General features: G+C 36.8%; 1 protein-coding gene across 2 annotated transcripts in view; it reads left to right on the top strand.

The window, feature by feature from the left end:
* LOC135223624 (D-glucuronyl C5-epimerase B-like) overlaps nt 1-21,862 on the top strand; it is an 888,924-nt gene that overhangs the window by 163,106 nt on the left and 703,956 nt on the right. For both annotated transcript variants that reach the window (XM_064262234.1, XM_064262233.1), the window contains exon 2: nt 10,567-10,589. The gene's annotated coding sequence lies outside the window, so the exon portion shown is untranslated. The remainder of the gene's footprint in view (nt 1-10,566; nt 10,590-21,862) is intronic.

The following is a 21,862-nucleotide window of genomic DNA, read 5'->3' as shown; positions in this document are numbered from 1 at the left end:
ATGCAGCATTGGAAGACAGCGTAGCATCATCAAGAATACACTGATATTGTAAATATCATAAGAGGAATCTTTCAAGGAGATTCACTATGACCACTGCTATTCACAGTATCCCTAATATAATGTCAGTAGCCCTCAGCGAGCCTAAGATAGCTACCAACTCGGAAGATTGGATGTATGCAAAAGGAGCCAAGGGCTTGGATTTTCTTGTACTAACTCCAGATCATAATTGAAGGTATAAAAAAGGAGATATCACTGAAATGTATGCAATTATAAATATAGTAAATGGAAAGACTGTGTAGAGTAAAGGTATCCTATTCCATGATGAGAGAATCATCAAGAATATAGGAGAGATTGAACACAATGATGTGACTGTGGAACAGTCTCCTTGATGATTTCGTGTAATTGGAACTTCACAAGTTCTATTTATTTATATATTTTTTCTTTTTAATAAGTGAGATCTATTCACTCTATTTCCTTTTATCTTCTCTACTTCCTAATGAGCACCATATTCTGTGGAAGCCAAAATTTCAAGTCCGTGGCCCCTGTGGGCTTGTTCCATATGCATAGGGTTCATCTTCTGAATAATAATAATGATGTGAGTATCTTGGAGGCTTTCTGTATCAAGAACCAAGGAATGAAAGTAAAGAGTAAAATGGAATACTCTTCATGGTCAGTGGTGAGAACATTTTGAAGGTAACCAATGCATTGGGTGTTCCAGTAGAAATATACTGTGGAGGAATAGTAGGCTGGACAGGAGAAGATCTAGAAAACAAAGACAGAAAACAAGAAAATTGCTTTTTTTCAAGAAGACGCTATCCTAGAACAAATATAACAGGCTCTAGTTTTAAAGAAGACAAGATGGAAGAGGATTGGACTGTATGGAAGACTGTATCAACATTAGGAACAGAACACTACGTAGGTGTGGTTGATAACAGCGTGGAATTAAAAACTCCTCACTGTCGCAGTAGAGCCTAACAAATATACGGAAAGGACGACGAGCCATAGGAGAGAGAAATGGGAAAACAAGTCTGTGCAAGTACCAGAGGCAGACAAGACTCCCGATGTAGCTGGAGGTTACAGTTGACACGGGCTGATTGGGTTGAAACTCAGGAAGGAAGCTGATGGCGTGTTGATGGCAGCACAAAACCAACCACTACTTACATGCTTTATAAAAGAAATGAATGGCCAAATATCAGGATCATATATGTGCAGAAACTGAATACAATGTGGAGACCATGAACCAAATCACGAGTAAATGCCTAATATTGGCTTCAAAACGACTGAATGTAATTCTGATAGATATAGCCATACAATTGGACGTAAGTTCAAGATAAAAGCAGAGAAAAGATGGATCTAAAGAGGGAAATATGGAGACTATGGCAAGGCTAAAGTGGAGGGATCTTCCCTAGATAGTGACCCCAAGCAAGTTCTGGGGTCGTCATTTAAGACTAATATTTCTTAGGGTCATTATCTTCATGATATTTACAGTCTTTTGTTGATGTTTTACGGTAATCCCCAACGAGCTTGTAAACTAAGCACGCCATAGGTGTTGATACATACCGGGCTAAAACTCTTGGGGCTTACTAACTAGGAAAGATCTAAGTGAAGCTCTAGGAGAAATTTCAGAGTAAACCGGTAGAAACCTGGAGGGGAATGGATGCGCAGACCTTGAATGGGGCTGCTCCAGAAGTGAAGCTACTACTGCCAGCAGGAGGGATAATTAATACTGTTGAAATCCTAAATAAAATAGGGTAATGCTGTCAGATCCTAAGTAGGCAGGTTGTAGCTCAGAGATTCCAGCCCAACAAGACTGTGAATAATGATATTATTAATTAATAATAATAATTTTTAGTCATTACTGTTTAGGGTTTGCGCCAAACACCATTGTCTTGCTGCATTTTTATGTTTCATTTTTCCTTTCACATTCCTACTCCTCCATTACTCATGGCTTGCTCATTCTACATTATATATACGTAATGTGTACAACACCCGTATATGTGCCTGGTTGTCAGTTTTGACACGTCTGCTTGATGCATATTCTTAGGAGGGTTCCCTACTCCATTATCTTCACTTACGATCCCTTAGGCCTTCTTTGTAAGTAAGTATGGGGTGCAGGAGTAGGATTAAATCTTTGGCCTGGGACGCATGGCACTTGTTGAAGCGACAGACGGACGGCCATAAGCCTATTATTAATCAACAGGTAGACTACACCTTTCTGTTATGTCTGGCAGGTGTGGAGAGAATACAGAGGAGAGAGGTGTGGAATCATAAAAAAAATTCCATTTGCCATTCTTGCTTGGGAACCCATATGGTTCAGCAGTTGTCGTCCAGGCTTATACACAGCCAAGTTCAACCCTACCGGTTTTATTCCTTCCATTGTATTCGTCGGTGGTGCCACACATAATTCATTCAGAAATGACTTCATGCCTGTTATAGAGCTGCAGCATCATTATTTAGAAAGAAAATATCCTTAGAGTCCAAGCAATCGTTGTACCTTCAATTTGTGGCAATCATACGATTGATAAATCCCTATAAAGCTAAGTAAAAGTCCTGCCTATCAACGGAATTTATGCCATGAATAAATACCCTTTTAAAACAAACTTCCACTTATATCATATTCCCACTTTGGTTTATATGTACGTACTTGTGAAAATAGAGTTCATTTTTATTAGATAAACATGCCATTCTTATCGTTGTTCAAAGGTAAATCTAATGTTGTCTTGTCATATATAAAGTTCTTAAGTTCATAACAATTAAACTCATGACAAAAGCGAGAAAGAGCATCGAGGCTTCATAAACAAAAGTAAGAAGAATATGTTTGGGTGAAAAGTGATGTCAACCCCGACTGCTATTTCTCATTCCTCTGTGTGTTTGAAATAGGAAATCCTGATTCTGTTTGGTTGATACAACGCCTTGGTCATTTTTCTTTGATTTATTTTGTAAAATGGAAGGATAGTATAAAGTTCCCATATGCTTGTCTGAAGTCGGAATTTCTGGCACTTAATGTGTGATATCCTCGTGGTGATATTTTCACCGCACAGTGAATTTTCATACGATTACTGCGTATTCTTGTAATTTCTTTCATCTTTTTTCTTGTTGTACATGAATAATTATGTATTTTTCCAAGGAACATGAGATTCCGTATGCAAATTTAATTTCGTGAAGAATTAGAGTCGAGATGAGTAAATGTTGAACACAAAGTCTGACGTCAATATTTTTCAGCGGGAAGCCCTTTGAAATTTCATGACTAGAAAGAAGGTCAGAGGTTTATTCATTCAAACGCAGGAGGCTTTAGTAGTTGTTGGATTCATGTTATCCAGGAAAGAATTCTGTATATAATTTCTATCCACCTTCTGTTCATGTTTTTATTTCATATCGTAGGTGTGGATGCAATAACTATGGTGACGCATGATTGTTATTCACCATATGTACTTTTTACCTGTGCCTTTGACCTTAGTTTCGTGATGGCTCGGCCTAATCTGTCGATTTCTAGACTCGCTTTTAACATTTTGATCTGAAACTGATTTATTTGAGTGCTCTGCATTCCGTCCTTTAACTTCAGAAATGGGAACTCGCTTTTCATATTATCCTTAAAAGCCACATCTTGTAAATAAAGGCTAATTTATATTTTGCGTAACTCTACCGTTACGCCACTTCATGCTAGCAATGAATCATTTAAATCCATAGAACTAAACTTGTCTGAGTTCTAAACACCGAACTTAGAAGAACTGGGTTACTTTGTACTTCACTGTAGTAGTTAAATTCAACTCGATATATTGAAAATCACTCTAAAAATGCTCAAAACTCAGCATTACAAAGCCACACCCGGTTGGTAGTGGGAGTGAAAGCATGATTTGTAAAAATGAGACTGTTTTGTCGCATAGAATGAAATCATCTAAAAGATGAAAATGGAAGATGATTTTGATTCATATTTCAAATCCTGTAAGTAAGAATTAGAGCAACATGTATTATATTTCACGGAATAAAACCAGACTGGAATTGATGCTTCTAACACTTTAGGCTTAATTTTCAAAAATAAGATTCTTAACAATATACTTCAACACCTAGACTGAACGTCTTTTAGCGAAATTAACTCTAGTGTAGAAATACGGAAAGGGGCCATATGTGATTCCTTCCTCTCGACGCTTTTCCTATATGAAGAGGCGATCTCAGGAACGACCTCCTCACCCTCTCCCTCTCCCTCCCCCGCGTTATATTGGAAGCTGTTGCTCGGGAGAGTCTTTTCTGCCGTCCGGGGCGATCTCTCTCTCTCTCCCCTTCCTTGAAAACTGTCGGAAGCTTTTTGATTACTGACGTGAAGAATATCCCTCAGAGGAAGTCCACGGCAGATCAGACTAGTGTCCTCCTAAGGTTTTTATGAAGGCCTTTTCGTAAGTCGGTCTCGGTGTTATTCTAACTAAAAGCCCCGTTACTGTTTTCAGTTATTGTTCGATAATAACCACATTTTTCAGATTTCCTGTCAGTCAGATTTATCGGTCAGTTAGAGGTGCTTGGGTTGAGCCAACGGTAGATGAAGCGGAATGTTGAATATGAATTCTTGTTTATTTATTTTTGATATGTCCCCGTACGCTCTTTTTTCAATTATATGAATTTTACATTCGATTCAGCTCAACTTTTCTTGGATACTGCCTGGCTCCCGCAGCGATTTCTGCACTTTATAGATCCTCCTAGTTGATGACAGATTACTTTGAACTGCCCCAGATCCCGTGGATTTGGTCATACGACATGATGAGATGCTTTTCTCTCACTCATATATATATATATATATATATATATATATATATATATATATATATATATATGAGTGAGAGAAAAGCATCTCATCATGTCCGTTTATAATATTATATAATATAATATTATATATATATATATATTATATAATATATAATATATAATATTTATATATAATAAATATATATAATATATATATATATATATATATATAATATATATATATGTATATATATGTGTATATATATATATATATATATATATATATATATATATATATATATGTGTGTGTGTGTGTGTGTGTGTGTGTGTGTGTGTGTGTAATAATTACATTAGCCACAATGCCCTCTTAACTTGTCGAATTCTTCGCGTTTTTTTTTGGATATGCTTGTCACTACGAAGTCTTAAGATCCAAGTGAAAGAAATATGAAGAAATTATGATGTCCTCAGCTACCGGACATCATAATTACTTCATATTTCTTACATTTGGATCTTAAGGCTTTGTAATGACAAGCGTATCCAAAAAAGCGCGAAGAATTCGACAAGTTAAGAGGGCATTGTGGTAAAAATGACCAGTGGATTCTACTTGTATATATACATATTTATACATGTATAGATATATATGTTACATGTATGTGTATATGAACGTATATGTATACTATAATGCACAAAAGTAAATATAATTAGTTCACGTATTTGGGGTGGCTCTAGGTAAAGAAACAGAAGGGTGGTCGCTGTTACCTTTATCCTTTCATTGCTAAGTCAAGGGTGGATCCCTCAGTGCCTCTCTCTCCACACCAGGAAACATTGGCTGGAAACAAAGTTTGCAGACACTTTTTACCGCATATTTTTTTCCCATCCAGAATGGAAAACATTTAGTGTTTCTTTGTGTATATGTATATATGTATGTATTTATATAAAAACCTATACATACTATATTTAAATTCATACAAGTATTTACACTTATACATATGTACTTATACATTAGTATGTATATGTATATGTACATGTACATATACACACTTTCATGTGCATATACATGCACATATTCATATTTATCTATGTACATGTACATATACACACTGGTATGTGCATATACATATGTACATATTCATATTTACATATCAACATGTACACATTTTACATATGTAGATGTGCATATGTCTACATGTATATGTACACATGTGCATGTGTGTGACACTCCTTTTTCTAAAAACTTCTCGCCCATCTCTTTTTCTTTCTCTTTTTCCTCCTCGGGTGCATTGAAACTCCCAAGAAGAATACAGAGGCTACTGCACCAACAGGCATCCTGACGACAGCTGAGGTCTGGACTCTGGACACGAAACATTGCTTGCAAACAGTTTCCAAGCTGTTTGCAAACTGTTTACAAGCAGTTTCCAAGAAAGTGTTTCCAAACAGTTCGCAAACTTTGTTTCCAAACAGCGTTTCCTAGTGTGGACAGGCCTCTAGATAGAAAACATGCCCCACATTATTAGCGGTCATAATACTGCCACTGAGGTCGAAGCAGCCAATCGAACCCCCTACACGCTGCACCAATTACCTGCATCCTTTGCATACTATCTCTCTCGCCCCTTACGATTTTATTGAAATTCTCCTCAGCCTTTCAATGAATATATAATCTCGTTGCTTTTATGTTCATAAGTAAAGACGGGGCAGTCTTTGCCTTATTTTATTTCATATGTGCATTATGACCGAGAGCTGCGAAACTTCACCTAAGTTGCAGGCAGCTACATTATCCTTTGTCACGTTTCAGTAACCGAAGAAAATGCATTTTGGGTAACATAACCTTCAGGAGCCGACTCCTTATAGTCGCTGTAGGTTTTGAAGTCCACACTATAAACTGGAATCGTCGAATTTGATGATACTAATGGATTAATTGAAAGATGTTTGACCTGTATTTCATTTAGGTTGATAGAAATTCAGTGCAAGGAATAAAAAAGTAGATGAAGCCCATCTGGAAGCTGCCTGACTTGATGTCATTTCCAATCCAAGATGATCCGGGAGCTCATTAACTCCATAACGAGAAGTATATTGTTTGGCAATGCATTATCTGTCACTTAGTGTTCAGTACGCTACTTGGTGATTGTGTTTTTCGGTAAAGTTTTATTAAGAGTCTGTCTTTGAAGTCCCTTCTCTTTCATAGGACCTCCAAAGGGCTCCTTTTCATCCAACAGTTAACTAGGTATTATGCAGTCAGTTCTTAACTTATCTGAAAGGATTCTTGACGCCATTTATTTCTAAGTATTTGTTTGACCATTCTTAAAAAGCTCTTTTCTTGTTGGGGTGTGAGGTCTGAGGTCTCATCCTCCTGAAAAAAATCCCAATGTCGGGTTTCGAGCTTTGACAACGATCATATTTATATTTTGAGGAGGCTGCTCGTCAAGTCTCTGGCTTTTGACCTAAAATAAATTTAGCTTCCCACCACTCTTGTCTTCTTTTCTGTCCTATCTCTGTTGGTTCTTATGTACACTATACTGACTGCAGGTATTTCTGGCTTTTGGTTCAGACTAACGAGTATAACTTTCACCTTCGAGTGATTGTAGAAGAGCATTTGTTATATCGCTCCAGTTATGATTGATATGTATCAGCCTCCCAAGTCTAAGCTCAAAATAGTCTTTTAGAGTCAAATTTGTGTTATCTAAGTTTTTTTTTTTAATTGTTGTTTGATATTTTCTTAATCAGAGGTAGTCAAGACCACCAACTGATCAGCAGTTTAGTGTGGTTCTCATAAAAGAAAAACGAACTGCGTAGAATGGAAGAAGAAAATGTGTTACACGTGATCGTGTCGTTATAGTAAATTTTGAACTCATGACAACGAATTTCAATGTCATATTAGAAACAAGTCGTTCTTTTCTCCCATGGAAAATAGGATGCCAAGGCTGACACCAAAACAGAAAAAAGGAAGGAACTTTTGAGGATGATATTTAATTATAGATGTTTCAAACCGTATGACCCGGATTTCCCGTTTTTTTTTGGATTAGCAAATAATTTTACGTTTTTTTCGAACTGTAAGTCTGAAAGGTTGTTGTAAGGAGTGACACTTCCATTTTGAGAGTCCACCAACAGTTGATTTATTTGGTTTCTTCTATTTCATTTGTTCGTAACATATTGGAAAGGATGATTAATTATTTGTATAAACTCCATTAAACTTTATGAATGAACAGATTATTTATTTATATATATATATGTGTGTGTGTGTGTGTGTGTGTTTATGTATGTGTTTATATATATATATATATATATATATATATATATATATATATATATATATATATATATATATATATATATATAAATTTGTAAGAGACTACAGTAGATTTTCTTTGAAACCCCGTAGCCCTTACGGCACTAGTTCAGTTATAGTCGTCATTTTGTGAATATATGTTTCCGCACCAAGTTATTCCCTTTTATATTCATTTTTGTGTCCATTTGTCTTCCGTAATTGACAAGAATAAGTAAAGAATTATTCTGGTATTAGAATGATTACATGCACGAAAGGGCCTTGTCATTCCTGCCTATTTTATTCCCGTCTCCACCCAATACCCTTTGTAAATGAAGACTTTATGTATTTGCATCATGCATACAACTTTCTCCATGTGGGAAAAACAAAAACTACACAAGGTCTAGAATGAGTTAAGATTTCTGTATATTTTCTGAGTTCTTGTTAATGTCGTCCTCGTCTCCAACGTTATGATTACAACGCAAAGAGGAACAGTCGCATGCTCAGCCATCATTGGGTTATCGAAGTGAAAAAGAATAAGTTGTAAATTCGACCTTCAGAATAGTAACTTTCGTGTCCCGACAGAACCTTTTGTGCCGCAATTTCATGACCTCTAAGATCTTTATTACTTTCCTTTGTGAAACTTCCGCTGGGTTTTGCTTCTTTCGTGTGTCTGCGTGTGTGCGTTGTGTATGAGAGAGAGAGAGAGAGAGAGAGAGAGAGAGAGAGAGAGAGAGAGAGAGAAAGCTTTTAGTGTTGAAATGTAAAATTTGGGATGGCAGATTATACTAGGATTTGCTTCGTTTTAATCCTTAAGTGTGCTACCTTTGTTATTCGTACTCCGGAAGGATTAAGCTGGATTAAGGATTTAACTGTGTCTTTTACTGGAGGGGTCCTTCTGTTCGCTTGATTTTGGCGCAAAAATGTTTAGTCATGAATTTCGTTATTAACTTTACAAGACAGTAAATGATTTGCATTGTCAGTGAATTTTGTTGAACGTTTTGACGTAATTAGAGATACAGAGCAAAAATTTGGCTGTTACATGATAAAGTGATTTAGAAAGATCAAGTCCTGTGTTATTGACAATGACGACATGAAATGTTTTGTGAGGGTGTATGTAGCTACTGCTTGTATGTATATGAAACAATTGAAGAGGTTGCTGTGCAAAATCTTACAAGATCAAAGTCACAGATTTAGTGTTGGTCAACTTGAGGGATCCTGGGTGTAAAAGACTTCTGAAAAGAGTTTATGGTTACAAATAAAAAAGAAAACGAAACACGGTAATAGGGGTGGGCGTGTAAAGACAGCACAGAGTAAAGTAATCTACTTGGACTGAGCTTTCTTCATTGAGATCTCTCAAAGTTTGATTTTTCTGAAAATGATTTCTTTGGAAACTGTTATTTATTGTTTCGTACTGTAAACAACCCCTTGTTGTCACGTAGTCAGTCACTGTAGAGCATGGGCTGTTTCGTTAGGTTTAGGTCAAACCTGAAACTTTGCTGATCCTAAAAAGTGAAATAAAAGATGATCAGAGATTGAAAGGTGACGAACAGCCGAAGAGCTCCAAAGTGCAGAAAAGCTTTTCTGCTGTAATTGTATTGATCTTATTTTAACCAGTGTTGCTGTAAACCAGTCATAAAATGAAGGCGCGTGTTTTTGCAGTCTAGGAAATAATGAACAGGTTGTTCTCGTGCTTTTTGTTTTAAACCTCGAGGGCTTTTGAATGATTTCATTTTTTCGAATTCAGTGTTTGCATTGGTATGGACGTGGATTATTTTTCTTTATTATTATTAGGTAAGGAGGATGAAAAAATTTGGAACAAAAGTGTAAGAGAGAAAAGCAACTGTGTGCAATTCGTGGTGAGAAATGAATATCCAACCATGTGACTCTGGCTCGGTGACTTAGCTGAGTAGAGGAGCAGCATGTGGCAACAGCTCAGCATCGAGGACGAAAGATCGCAGGTGTCAGTCATATAGTGATGAGGAAGCGCCTGTGGTCACTACCCTAAATAATATGTAGAGTCAGTGGATAGCGGTGGCCTTCGAAAGAGTCGAAGTTGATTAAAGGTGGCTGCAAGTACCGGGTCATTTAGTTACTTGAGTAGACGAAAAGCAGTTCATTCAGGTCAGGGATAGGAACCCCACATAATCTAAAGGAGTTGACCGCACGAGTTGCGAGTGTAGTGTGTATTGGAAGCAGACAAGGTATTCAGTTTACCTTTTTCAACGTCTTTGAGTAGATGTTACTTGAACTGCGTGTCAAAAAATAATAGGAAAGAACCTGGTAATAATAATAAAAAAAAACTAATATGGTATTCCATTCAGGGATAATAAATGAATCGATGCCAATAGCTGGTTTTAACTGATACCCTTTGTTGCGTTAGCGCCGACGTTCTGGCGTTGATGACGCCAGATGAACGTAACTTATATCATGGCACTGATGTTCCATATGCTACCATATTAGTTATTATTAAAGGAATTTGCTCAGCACTCTTTATACTGTGTGAATTTTCCATTCGAGTTCTTCAGTGTTTTTTCAGATCTAACTCCCATTGTTTTCTTCTTCTCTTTCAGAAGCGAGGAGGAGGAGGTTGGAGGTGAGTCATCTGCATATTCATCGAAGTAGTTTGCTTTCGCCTCGATTTGGTGAGAGACTCGTTTATGACTATTTTCTCTTTTTGTCATTTGCTTCAAGACGACGAAGCTTACTTTGGGTAGGGTCACGTTGTCTTGGCCTCCCTTTTCGCATTTGCACCCTCACCTTTCTTTTCCCCTCAAGATGTACTTGTGTGTGTTTGACGATTATTTCTGCATTCATTTCTTTATACTTATTTGGGCATAATGCTAGGCAGTTTTAAAGTTTATTCATTCATTTTAAGGCATTTATGATTTTCATCTGTTCTCGTCATTGAGTTTTGTATTTTTTAAATTAAGGTATAAATATTTTTCTTAAACCGATAAAAATACACTCATAACGCGTTATATTTCGTGTCTACTTTTTAATAACTGGTATGATGAATAGATAGTATTGCCTCAGCCAACGAAATTTATAGAAGAAGGATACGTATGTTCCTGTATTTGCCATTCTGTATTCATTTCGCTTTCCACAATATATTTGAAAAGTGTAATGTTGGATTTTAGCATCAACTTTTGAGAAGTGGGATACGGCCTAAGACAGAGTGGATTAGGTTTTGAGACGTGCGCGCGCGCGAAGGAAACCTCGGCAACGGACACGGGAGGCAGTCAAAGACTACAGCATACAAGGTCCTTTAAATTGCTGCGTGAGGGTCATGTCAGGCCATAGACCTAGGCGATAGAATTTTATTTTTGAGTCAAGATAGCCGAAGGAAACCTTGCATAACTCCATATTTGAAAGCGTAGGTGTGTATGTAAGGAAAAATGCAATTTTCAATATTATGTTATTTTAGATTTCCACCTTTATGAAACGGAAACCACCTAGCCGAATTGTGATTTGGAAATTCTTTTGAATCCCCACCAGAATTCAGTTGTTGGCTCTGCCAGAAATCTTGAAGTGAGGCTGCAGTATTTTTTTCTCACTCGGTAATACTCATGGTGATCCCGGTACCAAACCGGAGTAAGTGAAAAGAAATAAGTGTTTGTATAGCAACAGATGTACGTATGGATTAGTCTAAAAGAGATGATACATGCTCTGATTGTTTTCTAGTTTGTTATATATAACCAAATATATTGTGAAGTGACTGTCGAGTCTTATGAAGTAACTGATCTTTTGCAATGAATGCAGTGTGAAAGCTAAATAAGGTTTTTTGTATCTTTCTAAAGACTCTTATTTATTAAAGAAATCAATTTCTAGCCTTTCAGTAGGATTTAGTTATTGTTGTTTAGTGCTTCAAGAAGGTCTTTTCTAACATTACATGAAATATGATGATCATTAACGCTATAATACTTGAATATCTGATTTTTTTATTTGAAAGTATCGATGATTCACGATGTATGACATAGTGGTAAGACTTGGTATTGCCAAGAGTTTAAGACATCTGAATGGCCAATGGAAGTTTCTTCTATTGTGGAGGCATCGTCTTCTTACGAAGGTCGATGAACTTTGTTCATTTGATGTCAGTGTGTGTGTGCAGGTTAGTCTCTTGCGAACATGTTAATATGATCTTGTTTCTATAACTTTATGAACCGTTCGATTTCATTCACATTTTTAAGGTAGGCTAACAAAGCTGAAGAAAATTAGGTCATTACACACACACACACACACACCACACACACACACACACACACATATATATATATATATATATATATATATATATATATATATATATATATATATATATATGTTTATACATATATACATGCCACCCAGATTAAAAAATTGTAACCCTGTCCCCTCTTTCTGTTTTTATATATAAAGGTCTGTTAACTTCTGTTATATTCAGTATGAATTTGGAAATGTAGAATCAACTACCAAAGTACTTGTTCCAAGTCCCCAGTTTCACTTACCTTTCTACCGTGGATTTAAGAATATTCTCAATTACGTGTTCCTTCGTGATATATATATAAAATGGTACTCTCTTACCAGTGGCGTTTCGGACGATAAGAGTCAATGGTGTTGCCTGATGCCTTGTATATAGTATTACATTTTTTGTCATTTGACTTGGCGTTCAGGCTGGTAACTTTTAAAACAGTTTCTTCTCCCGAACGCTGCTGGGAAATGCTATACTATACATTTTAAATGTATAAAGTGCGCATAAGAGAAATTTGATATTTATTTGGATATTATTCCTGCAATTTAGGATTTGGCGGGCTTGTTGAAACTGATCTATGCCTTAAAGCCTGATAATCATTGTTTTGTCTTTTTTTTTAATGTTGTATTTTGAGTGTTACTAGGTTTTATCTCAGTTTTATTATAAATCAGATTTACTGTAAAATTTCAAGCTTTTATTAGTGGGGTCCTTAACTATTTTCACCTGTTGCACACAGTGATTACATCTTTGTTTTTTGGTGTACGATGAATAGCTCTAAAACCCCATACGAAATATTCCACGTGTCAATAATTCATTTGTGATGATCCATGTTCATCGGATTAGTTTTAGGGTGACCTCTACAGGGTCGTTTTGGACTTCATTTCTCACCTCTTTCAAATGTATTTTGTGTCCCTCCCCCAACATTTTCTTTTACTGGGTTTCTCCCTTTAACTTCTATAGGCATTTTGTTTCCTGTGAATTGGAGATACATCTATTTAGTTTCTGTTACTCATGTTACATAGTTTCTATTACTCTTGCAACATATCTCATTTTTCTTACGAATTTTAGATATATCTGATTAATTTCTATTACTCACGTGACACGACTGTACTCGGTTACAGACATAAATCACCTTGATGATCGTCATCTTTCTGAGGTTTACTGTTCATCTGGGAAGTTATGTAGTTACATTTTACCCACAAGAGTTCCTTATAAGGACCCGTCTTCACTCGTTAATAAGGTCCTTACTTTGATTATGGCAGCTTTGCAAACCTTCCGTTCTTCCTGTACATTTCTCCTAACTTTCCCCTGCAGACTCAAACTGTAAAATTTTTTCTGCCTCCTGATCCATGACGTTTATTTTAGTTTTTATCGCAGCCTGTTCTTTTTTTATTTTATTTATTATTTTTTTTTAACTACACAATGAAGTTAGATTGTTTGAAATATTCCTGTTGTATTGTGCTTACTCCATCTGCCTCCAAACCTATAACCTCATTACATGTGAAGATCAAAAATGTTCCCGTGTGAGAGTTAACATCTGTAATGGTTGGATTTTTTTTTTAATAATAACAAGATTTTGTTAACTATTCTGTCATTTTTAGCTCGACGGGTCAGTAATCGGTGTTCGGATGAAATGATAGCAAGGGCGGCGTAAGGTGTTTCTAACATCAGCATTTGTCCTGGATGGTAAATCTGTTTACAAGGTTGTTAGTACGTCATGAAATGATAAGGACAGCGTTAAGATGTTGAGGTCAATGATACGTCAGCGTTGAGGTCTGTCTTTTCAAGTTGTAGTTTAATAGTTGTAATGTTGTCATAGCATACAGCTTTTACTTCCGATCTGCAAGAGTTGTCCTTTAGACGTGAGCCCAGGGCAGAGTTCAAAGGTCGTAATGAAGGAAGGTCAACATGAAAGTGTTGACATTACATTAATGTGTTGCTCTTTCTTTCAAAAAAGAAATGATTGAAAAAGTGATATATGAAATCAAACGTCTCGGTGAATATGTGAGGATAATTGTCATTTCACCCCATCCTCTTGGGATAAAGAATGAACACCACTGCTATCCCTATGTCAGATGAAAGGCATTTGTATATGGATTGCAAAAATTGTCATTTAAACCCTTCCTAATTTTGGAGTGGCGACAGCGATAATAGGAGATAGGTGGTGCATATCATACAGTCTTCGATGTTTGTATTGAAGGAAAACTCATGATTATATGCAAACACTTGCAGAGCAGGCGAGCATAAGGTGACTTTGGCACTTCTGGTTATTGGTATACCACGAGCGTTTTTTCCCTCCCAAGAACATTAGCTCTTGGGAACGTGGATTTCCTTAAATTTTCTTCATTGGTTTTCACTCTCCCTCTTTCGTCTGAAGTCACTTTTTACTCTTTGGTGATATTTGCTGAATGTTAGACAACTCTGCTTTTTTTATAAGAGTCGCACTCACATGTTCATAAAACAGACCAATTCCAGTGACTTCGATAGTTATTCAGTGTGTTCCAGTGATTTGTTTTTAACCTTTTCTACAAGGCCAATAATCTTCATAGGTGAAAACAATTACTGTTTGCTTCATTTCCCCAATTTCAAACTTATTTTTAATTATGTCCATATCCACCTAGTCTTATCCACCTAGTCTTCCCTTTTCAGTTCCATCACCTGTATATATTGTCGAAAATTACAGTTTCCATTATCATTATTTGTCATTTACGGCATATTGCTTACTTCAGTTGTTGCATATGTTTAAAGTCATGAAGGTTGATAAAGAATTTTTTCTGTTGACGTATATTGGAGTCAGTTTGTCATGAAACATATTCCTCTGAAGCTGTTTTGTGGATTTGCTTTCTGATTCCTTTTTCACGTATCATGTAATCCTGGGATAGTCAAGTGGTGTCAGGACCGGGATCGAGATGTGCCCAAGTGAAGTGCAGTGATCGTATTAAAAGTAAAAATGGTTGAGGACCTGATGGAGGAAGAAATAGTTCGACCTCGTAGATGGGCAGTGGAGTTAATACCTTGGCGCCAGTTAGATGAGGACGTTAATGTTCATTAGTCGCCAGACCCCTCACTTGGTGACCAATCCTTCCCTGTTATTTGGGCCACATTCAAAAAGTTGCTGACAAGTACTTGAAACCGGGATTTGTCTAATTACGTAGAGGTCTTTCTTCGGGAAATGGGGAAGCAACGCCAGACTAGTCAGATCAACTGCGCATTGTATGTTCATATATAAAGGCATTTTATTGTCACACATGAATGTCGTTTTCAGTGCTATGAAGCAGTATTATTATTATTATTATTCACTAAATGAAACCTAATCCTATGGAAGAAGCCCACAGGGCCATTGAATGGAAATTCAAGCTTCCAAAGAATATGGTGTTTATTAGGAAGAAGTAAGAGGAAGTAGAAAGAACTACAGAAAGAAGAGATCCTTTTTATTAAAAAAAACAAATTAATAAGTAGATAAATAGATAAAAATGTAATAAAATGCAACAATAATAGTATTATGGTAGTAATGCATTACATTTTCGCTTTAACTTCGGAAGTTCCAATTGCACGACATCCATTGGGAGGTTGTCCCACAGTCCAACGATGTGAGGAGCAAAGGACCTCTGGAACTGAGAATTTCGACAGCGAGGCACATTTACTGCATATTGGTGCTGCTGTTCAGCTGATCTGGTTGCTTTCGACAAACAAAGGGGATCAGGGATCAGTTGTGAATGTGAAAGATCGCTGTTGAAATACAACTTATGAAAAATGACAAACAAGAGACCATCTGTTGATGGTCCAAGTCATAACTACTACTATTAGAAAACAGAACCCTACCACCACGAACCACTCGATCTAAGAGAGATAGCTGCCTGGTAGAAGCAGACATCCACACTAGAGAACAGTGTTCCAGTAAACAAAGTACGAATGACCTAAAAAATGTTGCATTAATTTTTTCACTTTTATAAATATACGAGTCCTTACGAACATGACCTAACTTTCGTGCGGCATTTGCTGAAACTTTCATACAATGTTTCTCAAAAGTTATATGTGAGTCAAAAGTTACACTTAGAATAATTAAAGCTTCAGACTCATTGAGCAAAGTTCCATCCGCCTGAAGGGGAGGATGTGACCGGAAATATGTACGAGATCTGCCAGTGAATAGTCATTTCGTTTCATGGGAGTTCAAGCTCATACTCTATTGACTACACTGTTCACTGATTGGGTCCATGTCCCAATTGAGGCTGAGGGCAGCTTCATGTCTCGAAAGTAGAGGCTTTATTACACCCGCAAAGTGTTCCATCATTGGCATACAGAACAATCATGTTTTCCAGGTCAACAACTATATCACTTGTATACACTAAAAATAATATTGGACCAAGAACAGTGCCCTGTGGAACTCCAGGTCTTGGTTCACAAAAGATCCCGTCCACACCAACACGCCACTGCCTACCTGTAAAGAAATCTCGAAGTAATCCTAAAAGATATTCACCTACTCCAAGATTCTGAAGTTTATTAGTAAGTGTCTTGTGGTTTATTAAATCGAAAGCCGTGCTAAAATCTTTTTGAATTACTCTTCATTCAAAACCCTTATCAAGGTTCCCTTGCCAATGGTGCGTCAAGTCTAAAAGAGCATCACAGTTACCAAACTTTTTTCCTGTATGCATATTGATTATCAGCTAACAATTAAGTTTTTCAGGAAATTTGGAGACCACAGGGAGAATAGAGATTGGCCTGTAGTTACTGCAGTCTGTAGATATGCCACTCTTTGGAACATGCAGTGTATTGCTAAGCTTGCACTCATCCACAAAGATATTAAAGTCGACATAAAAATCTATAGAATCTAGTAATCTTGGGAGACAAGACATAAGAAACTTCTCCACCCCAGCTATCAAGATTATCCAGAATTTTCTTAACATCCCTAGAGCGAAATGTAAATTTTGTAAGGATAGGTTCAGGATGACACATATCAAGGAGAGGAACATCTTCAGGCTTAGCTTCAAAAATTCGATGAAGCAGTTCAGCCTTTTCCTTAGGGCTAGTAACCAGTCTACCCTCATCTGTTATTAGTAGTGGTATGGTAGACGAGTCTGGCCCAAGATGGATGATGCCAATTTGGTCCACCACTGAGTAATTCCTTCAAGTTGCCTCTCCAGTGATTATTGTAATTTGCAAGTTTGTTTGCAGCGCAGCAAGACTCAACAAAAATGGTGTAATTTTCACTTGAACGATTTTGTCTCCATGGGTTAAATTGGGTCTGTTTGTCATTGTAGGCTCGTCTAAATGTATCATCAAATCATGGCTGGTCATTTGTCCTAAATTTGATGACCTTTCTAGGGACATACCTTATTACAATAGCCATATTACAATAGCCATCAGTATTTCATTTAACTTCTTGATGGGTTCAGGATCTAATATAACGACTGAAATATTTAGTGCCTGACAAGCGTCAATAATGCCATCCCAATTACCTATGGATTTTAGCCAGGTCATTTTTCCAGTAGTGGAATTAGGAATATACTGAATCTTTTACCAGAAATAATTGTGGGTTCTTCAATTTTCCTGACAAAATCAGAGGATACACAGAACTCAAGACCAGATTACTCATGTTGATCTGTGGATTTGAATTTAGCAACTCACTGTGCTTTGCATTACAGTCTCCACAAATAACGAATGAAGCTTTTGAATGCTTCGTCTGAGCCATACTAATCCTTTCCAAAAGACAGTCATATATAGAAGTTTCGATATTTGTACTGCATTAAATAGGAAATACTTAAACATTGTAGAACTTACTGCTACTGAAAATTTTAAAGCAAAGAATTTCATGGAAACTACACTCCAAATATTCCTGACGATAAATAGGCCATCTACTTAGTGTATACAGCCATACCTTGTGTATGTGGGATGTTACGACGATAAATAAAATTATGGCCATCAAACCCCAGGATTAAAAACTCAACCGTTGACTTATTACTACTTACAAGAGTATCAGATATCAACATCAAGTAGGAGAGGTGCTGTACATGGAAAGAATAAAAAAACATGATGAGAAATTTTCATTGAAGTGTCGGGTGGAAGGCCAACCGGAGAGTAAAGTATAGACCGATAAAGAAGCTGGAGGAATCCGTGGTGTAGTCTTTATGATGGAAGAAGTCTCTTAAGGATTTTATCATTCATATGCAGCTACAGGGAGACTGGCTTCGTGCCAAGAAAGAAATAACCAGCTTGGGCATTGTGCAGGGCCAGGTCTTGACAGCCAGGCCGGCAGGAAAACGAAGTGGACAGCGACGAACGAAGGGGTATCCATGTCAGGGGGTCGATAGCAGGAGTGGGAGATGCCTGTTGGTCCTGTGGGGATGGAGGTCATAAGCAGGTTCTGTGCCCCCGACAGGGAGGCAAACGGTGTTTCGCTTGGAGATAACATGAGTATCTCAGATTATGATCTTTATCTGTAGTATTTTTGTTCAGTTTGTCAAATAAACGCTTGAATACTCTTTGAAGTAATGTAGTTCAACAGTGAAGCCCTATTTGAAACATTTTTGTTCTGAGGAAATGTTTTAATTCTTTATTTTTAACAGTTTGGTGAGAATATTGTTCCCTGGTATGGTGTTTAGCTGCTGACTTGCATCTAGGTTATTTATTAAAACTTAACTTCCATCAGCTTTACTATTCCAAATGTTAAGTCGTCATCTCGATTAGATCTTTGTGTGTGCTATTATCTGAGCTTTGTTATCATTCATTTGCATTGAGATCGTCAAGACCTCAAGATCTGGTAGCCCAGTTCAGCGACGCCAGTTCAGCACGGCCATTTCAGCGCAGAAAAAAAAAGGACCTATAACTTCATGTTATAAGATAGTAATAATTTCATAAACAAAAGTGAAGGTTTTGAAGAAATTCCGGGAATCAAAACATTTTATTAGTTAAAACTATTTACATACTGATTTTAATATTATCAATACCTAAATCGCAATCAAGATATTGTATTAATTAAAGTGACACGTACTGATTATAGTATATAAATAAGTAAAGCAGTTAAAAGTAGTCCAAAATACGAAATTCGGGAAACCCAGTTTAATAATTTATGAGCAGTAGCCTGCAAATAAATATTTGACCTTATTTCTATTGGCTTAATCCGATACAGCTTTTAATATTCTTTCGTCTGCCTCTCTGTATTGTGGCTCATGATCACTGTGAGTTTTTCGAAATGTTCATCACGTCCATTTTGGCTCGTTTCATCGCATCAATGAAATTTCCAAATTGTTTGATGCAACATTCTTAGCTCTGCACGCCGCTTCAACTTCAGCTTGGGTATGAGTTCTGTCTTCTAGAAGCGTTCGTTGAAACATGTTCCAAATGTCTGTGGGAAACAGTGGCGCCCTTCTCCCAGTTCCTCTGCGGTGTGCACGACCAATGTAGTTGTTTTCAAACCAATTCAAAGAAGGAACTAGCTCCTCACATAAGTGCAATACTAGAGCATCCACATTGATGGTCAGGGTCTTTAACTGGAACAAATGAAAGAGCTAATATTCGGATTGTTATTATACGAAACCATGTGACCCATACTTTTGTTCTGCTCTGGGGAATTTTGAGATAAGTGAAGCAAACAGCCTCAGATTTGCACATCGGGATATCGGTCTTTCATGGTTGTCAAAACCGCTTGCTCAAAGTCACAGTTGATGATCTTGGCCGTGCAAATGGTACCATTTCCTTAATTATTTCTAGCATTCTCACGTATGTTGCAAGCTGCATATTCTGCAAGAGTGCATATAGTATGGGTTGGACACCATCGAATTTCTTTACTAAGATAATGTAAATTTGATAAATTAATTGAGACGCCATAGCAAATGTTCCATCAACGCACCAGATGGTTGAAGTTGTTAGATGTTCCAACCAGGTCCCCCTACCAGTAATGATCATTCTCTCGTTATTAATCCCTTGATCCACTAAGCGCAATTTGTCTTCAGGTGCAGGCGTGGCCTTGTACACTTTGTATTCTTCAGGAAGTTCTAAAACTTCTGTGGATCTTGGGTTTCCAGGAACCCGGTGAACTGCATTCCATTTGCGCCGAATAACATAACGCATCGTTTGTCGAGTAGGTAGCTGGCCAATAGCAGCTTGAGAGACATTTCTGAGAGATTTGTTGATTATAGATAGTACTTGGTGGTTCATAAGTGTTCTCAGCTCTCTGGCGTGCATCCATACCTTTTCGACGTGTACCACCACTGCAGATGACGGGTGGGTGTGATCATTATTTTCTTTAGGACTGCTTCTTCAAATGTATGATTTCTAGCCCTACATCTGCTTTACAATTGCTTGTGTCTCGCTTTCTTTATCAAACCTGTATATATAAACTCTGACTTTGAATTGTTTGCTCCATGGATTTCAGAATACTAAATTTAGAAATGGAATTCTATCATTATAAATCACGGTTTACAAATGACTAGGCAGAAAGTCGTTGATCGTTAAATGTTTGCTTTAAATTTTTCAGAAACTAGTGTCATCATTGAAAACATCAAATGCTGGTTTGGTGCTGAAATTATGCAAACTACTGATGACTCTGCAATGCGGGTTTTGACAAAGATGGAAGAGCCTTCCAAACAATATGGCATCCTCACCTAAAAGAGAGAGAGAGAATATTTCTTTTGGCGCTGAGACGGCTGTCATTGAAATGGCCGCACCGACGATGTGATGGCAGTCCTGAATCGTACCCTACTCGTATGTGTGTATTCGTATTCGTGTATATATATATATATATATATATATATATATATATATATATATATATATATATATACATATACATACATACATACAATACATATACATACATACATACATACATATATCATAAATTTATATAAAAAGCTAAATACACATGTTTAACTGAATCACGAAAAATTTGGAACGTGATGATTATATAAATAAAGGTAGAAGCCACGAAGGAGAAAACAATGGAACGCTGCATTGTTTCACTTTCCTTCGTAGCTTCTACCTTTATATACATATACATACACACACACACACACACACACATATATATATATATATATATATATATATATATATATATATATATATATATATTATTAAATTGTGACTGAGATAGCAGATATCAATACTTGATAATATACATAAGCCCTAGAAAACCTAACTTAAAGAAATGAGTGCACGACTTTCCTTAGCGTTTTCATCGTATTGGACTACTCTTCGGTCTTTTCAAGTTCCTAAGAGTCCTAAGTACCTTGGAAGATTATACCTTATTTTGGTCATAACGGAAATGAAACTAACGGACAGTTGTACCGATGGAGCCAAAAGAAGAATCTAAGACTCGACTAAAATGAACTGCTTTCGAAATGATTTGATGCCCCAAATGAAAGATTTTGCATTTATGAATCATGGAGACGACGGTTCTAATTCTATTGAATATTATGAAACTTTCACGAAGAACCTACCGACTTGGAAATCCCTTGAGTAACGAATGAGAACTTTCCTAACTCTCTCGTAATATAGCAAATGGAAAGGAAATTGTCTCTCCACAGAACAGTATAGGAACTTCAGAGTTTATGAAGATGATTTTAATTTGAGGACCGACAAAGTAGGTCACCAGTTCCTGTTTGAAGTTTGGAACCTGAAGTGAAAGACGCAAGAGGGGG

The sequence above is a fragment of the Macrobrachium nipponense genome, chromosome 10 (genome assembly GCF_015104395.2).
Source record: "Macrobrachium nipponense isolate FS-2020 chromosome 10, ASM1510439v2, whole genome shotgun sequence".
NCBI classification, from domain to species: Eukaryota; Metazoa; Arthropoda; class Malacostraca; order Decapoda; family Palaemonidae; genus Macrobrachium; species Macrobrachium nipponense.
The sequence above is the reverse complement of the archived record's forward strand: the minus strand, read 5'-3'. Positions and strand labels throughout refer to the sequence as shown.